Source organism: Montipora capricornis, chromosome 4 (genome assembly GCF_036669925.1).
Source record: "Montipora capricornis isolate CH-2021 chromosome 4, ASM3666992v2, whole genome shotgun sequence".
NCBI lineage: Eukaryota > Metazoa > Cnidaria > Anthozoa > Scleractinia > Acroporidae > Montipora > Montipora capricornis.
Genome location: NC_090886.1, coordinates 18,010,834 through 18,015,833, shown reverse-complemented (window position 1 = coordinate 18,015,833; position 5,000 = coordinate 18,010,834). Strand labels below are relative to the sequence as shown.

Genomic DNA, 5,000 nt, shown 5'->3' with positions numbered 1-5,000 from the left:
GGTGCAAGGTAATTTTGAAGTATGCGCACTGCGTCGTTTTTGGGTTTCTTTAATTCCGGCCGCCGTAGTAGAGGTCGCCGTAGTGATTTGCTTAAAGTCCCTAATACCTGTGATGGCTTTCAGTTCTTGGTCCCTGTTCCATCTGACCAGTCCTTCAACAAGGACAGCTTGATAGTTCAAGTCATTTGCACTTTTGCCTGTTGAGTATTGTTGTTGATGATAATAGCTACTATTGTTGTTATTATTGTTATTGTTATTGTTATTACAATTAATATTTTTAAAATAAGTATTTAATCACTATTATTATTATTGCAATTATTATTATTATTGTTATTATTGTTATTATTTGTGTGTAAAGTGTAAGTGTTGTGGTCTCTTGCGAGAATCGGCTCATGTAAGCGACTGCTCTCACAAATTCCCGGCTTGGTCACTTATGAGGGCTGCAACTGGCCGTTTTTGAACGTTAACTTAAATGTACTGTAAAAGGCAAATGCTCGCTGCGAACTTTCAAAAAGCACTCTGAAAATTTCGCTATGTCAGAACGAAATTTCACCATGTTACAAGGAAATTTCGCTCGAATATTCGTGCGGCCGTTGCGAATTTTCGTTTTGAATTTTCGTTTTGATTGAAACAATAGGCGTTTCGAAATTTCGACAAAGTTCGAAAGAAAATTCGTTTCGCCCGAAATTTCATTATATTTCGTCAAAAAGTGCGGAAAAGCACGAAATTTGTTTGCATTCTTTTTGCACAGTACTGTAGCACGTTTCCTTTAGCTGTTTACGGGTTGCAAGATGCCTTTAGTGGATACATTTTGTATTTGAAATTATGGACCACAAATTCTGACCCCAAGCTGATTGGGCATTGGTATATGGACCATTTGTATTGCATGAAAGGTAATTTGTCCTGTTTCAATAATATATGCATTCAGATTGTGATACAGTTAAAACGGGCTCTCCCACACACCCATCTCCGGAATTCACAAATGCATTCGAAGTTTGAGTTGGTTGTTCATAAAGATGATAGCTTTTAATGGTGCTCGGAATAAAAAGATGGACTTATTCAGGGCTGCTGCTTTTGGCTAAAATATTGTCATAAGTATTGGTAATTTCCAATACTTTCTGGTGAAAATTTGGATTTCTTTTTTCCTTCTTGCTCTCAGTATTAACAAATTTTGACCCCAAAGTTGATCAAAGAGAAAACCCTTTATTCAGTTGTTGACTGAGTACTCAGTAGGGGCTCAATGGGGCTCATGAGAACTGGAACACAAAGGAAAAGACCGGCAGGTACATGCAAGTCACAGAACATTTCACTTTTAATCAAAACTATCCAGCCAGATATGTCAAAGTATGTCATAGTACGTATGAAGAGGGTGATTTTTCAGTAAAAAACTCTTAGAAAAAGCTTATTGCTTTGTCCAAAATCGCTGGTCCGGCCGGGCAGTTCTGACTTTTGCAAAGTGCAGTTACTGTAGTTGGTCCCTTACAAGTGGGATTGTAGAGAGATCTTTGTTTATAATTCAATAGTCTATGAGTTAGGACTACAGAGGGTTTTGCTCTATGAAGTCCATCAAGATCCTCAAGGCCTAATATCTTTTTTCGGTTTGCATTCAAGTGATCAGTAAATATCTCAGGCTGGACAAAGGAACTGAAACTGGGCACATGGCAACCATTCATGCATTTTTAAGACAGGACCAGGACAACGAGCCAGAAACAGCGTTTCACAACCAATGCAGTCTGCGTATGAATAGCAAAATGCCTTATAATACAGGGTGCAAAGAAAGTCACTTGTACAAAGCTGTAGCTAGGCAGCAACAATTTTCCAGTGAATTAAGCCTGGCAGTCAACCTGGCTTAAAATACCTAGGAAGAACCATTATTAATTAATTACTTGCTTTATCAATGCATTGTAGTAAGCTATAATGAGAGCTTCTGGACTCAGACTTACTACCAAGGTATTTCTAAGATTGGTTGTACCTAAAGATTGTGCATGCAGATCATACAACATCTAGTCTGTAATGTAACACTGTTCTTGCAGATTTCACTTTGTGAGATGAGCTTGAGAAAATCCAGTTCGTGTGGAATTAGTAGGAATTTTCAATTATTTGTCTTTAAGTTCTAAGTAAAGTAATACGAATTCTCAGGAAAAAGTTCGCTTGAGAACAGAATTCACTAGCCCAATCACAAAATCCACTAACTCCGGGCTATCAGAAAAGACTTCCATTGCACGCTGTGTTGATCTTGGAATTTCTGTATAAACCATAACAGAGTTGATCCATTTTTCACAGATTGAAAGATGGTGGGGAGATCTCCACAACCGCTTTGAGAGGTTTTTTAAGAGGCAGCTGACTATACTGATCGAGCAAGGCCGCTATGATCCAAGTAATCAAACAGATAGGTATTCGTTAATAGAACCGCTTGTATTTCTATTTCTTGTTATTTTATAAACTATTGACCTGACATATTTACCTTTGACATGTCTATATAATGGTTCTATGTGTATGTTCTTATTTTGTGTTTGCATTTCTAACAGGAACCTATTGGCATTCAATTCTAATTCCTGTCATCCAAAAAGAAATGAATATCTTTAGGGAAACTGTGTGGAATTCACACAGAGTGAGAAGCCAAAAGAATGCTGGAGTTCCAAAAGGGATACCGAATCATCTCTATTCATTTCCTGGGCAATATAATGCAGCTCTGTGTGGTATCGCTTGATATTATTACATATGCATATTTCCTTCTTTTTTCCAAGTGCTAATTTGTGAAGATTGCTTTCCAAGTTGTTTGCAAAAAGATTAAGGGCTGGTTACTTAAACACAATTTAAATGGTGTTTAACAAAACCACATTCTAAAGGCCATTTAAATTCGGCTAACCCTCACATCTAACCCTCATTTTCTGTTTAGAGCATCGTTTAGTCATCCAGACTAGAAACCCATTTATGTACTTAACCTGAGTACCTTAAACCAGGATATAAGTTAGACCTTCTTTAAATAACCAGCTCTAATAGTTTTAACCATCACTATTGCATTTCAAAATAGAGAGGGACTCAATACGTACATGAAGGTCTTGAGACATCAGCAAGTTTATTGGTTTGTACTGGTTTCTTATTTTGTATACCATAGGTTTGCAAGTCACTCAAGAAGCTCTGGATGAGGTTGCTACATTAGCGGGTGTCATGTCTGTTGGAGATAATTTCTTGCCAAGTAGTTTGAGAGAGGAATGTGAACGAATTCTTCCAAACATAAATGGGGTAAAGCCAGCTGAGGCATATCTCTTCTTAAAGCCACAGCACAGAGAGCCAACATCATGATCATCACAATCATAAATCATTATTGCAGTTTTTTTTACTGTTTAAATTTCAAAAAAGGACAAAATACAGCATTCTTTATCTCATTTTATAACTTCTTAGAAAAGGGTTATTTCTGTCAGTATACCCATATTAAACAATAACCTGTAAATTTTGCATATTATTTGCACAAACTCAAGATGCCTAAGACAAGGTCCGAACACAGGCAAAAATCCGCAAAACAATTCCTTTTTGTAAATGAACTGAACTATAACATGTTCACCTTCCAATGGATGATAAGAACCATGAAAAGAGTTCTGTATGTAATGTAACAATAATTGAATAAAAATAAAATAAACCAGTCATAAAACAGCTGTTTTGCCGAGGTGTGGAAGGAAATAGAATGCAGACTATGGCTGACTTAGGCCCATCATCTTGCAGTAGTCATTGCATTCATGTGCATCAATCAAGCCTGTTATCCCTTCTGATGAACAATTTCCGCAGCAGAAATAAAATTCCATGCTGTTGGCATCCAAAAGCACATTCGTTGCTATTTCTGGATCATAAAAACAGTAGCCAGATCCCTGTATATCTAGTAGCATGAGTTTTTGGTTGGATGATTCATATGTGTCGTGAACTAGACACTCTGCTTTAGCAAACAAATCTTTTAAAGCATCATCTGCATCTTCGGATGGTTTGGCTTTCTTCCCATCATTATTTATCAATTTGGCAAAGGGTCCTGGTACAAATTCCTCGACTGTAGCATGTTGCTCATTTATTGTGGTGAAGTACACGTGGTTGTACTGAAAACACTCTCCCATATGTTTTGGAGCCTGCAACTTAAACGTCTTTGTTAAATGCCATGCATTTGAACTTGTTTGTGGCAATGGCTCTCTATATTTGTGTGAAATTGAGAACCAATTGCTTCCTTGGACTTATCATTGTACATTTTGATAACCCAGTGATTTGGAATGTTTTGCACACAGTGATAAGCATCACGGAATCCACCTGAGGAAAACGTCTCTGAATCTACTGCATACTCAACTTCCATTGCATCTTTCCATCGTCTGGAGGCAATGTCAAATTGTTCAAAGTTTAGCAATAACTTTTTTTTTGCTACAGGTTCAACCAGCTTTCCAGCCTCCAGTAATGAGGCAATGGATACAGATGCAGGGAACTTAGTGGATACCGAAAAGCTTCCATAAGTTGCTTTGAAATTATTGGATAAATTCGCTTTTCTCACTGGAGTAGATAGCTCACCAGTAGTACAATGCACTGAGTCGTTATCAAACAACTCTTCCTGAACATCTTGTGTGTGAGAGTGATAGGAGTCTTCGCCATAATCTTGGCCAACTACAAAACGCACCAAATACACCTACAAATATCAAAGAACAGATTTCATTGGACTTCAATGTATTGAAAGTCAGCGTGATCGCAGTCTCAGAGGACACAAACAAAGGAAATGGATGAATGTGGTATCAACAGACCCACAAAAGTAACCAAATAGTTCTAAGTGCAAGAGAGCAAGAGGTGCATGTGTATACCTCTTCCATGCATTACTTCTGTTTCTATTGTATTTGGGGGTTATTTAAGAGTGACTCCAGTGCATTTTAAGTGCATGCATTATATACAATTTAAGAAAGAGAGGAAAGCAAGGAACCTAAAACATGTTTCACTCACCCTTAAATGTCCCAAACAGCACTAGTAATGGAGGAATC

General features: G+C 37.5%; 1 pseudogene; it reads left to right on the top strand.

Annotated features, from left to right (window-relative positions):
- The first annotated feature begins 763 nt into the window (after positions 1–763).
- On the top strand, positions 764–3,306 carry LOC138046242 (uncharacterized; annotated as a pseudogene).
- The last annotated feature ends 1,694 nt before the right edge of the window (positions 3,307–5,000 follow it).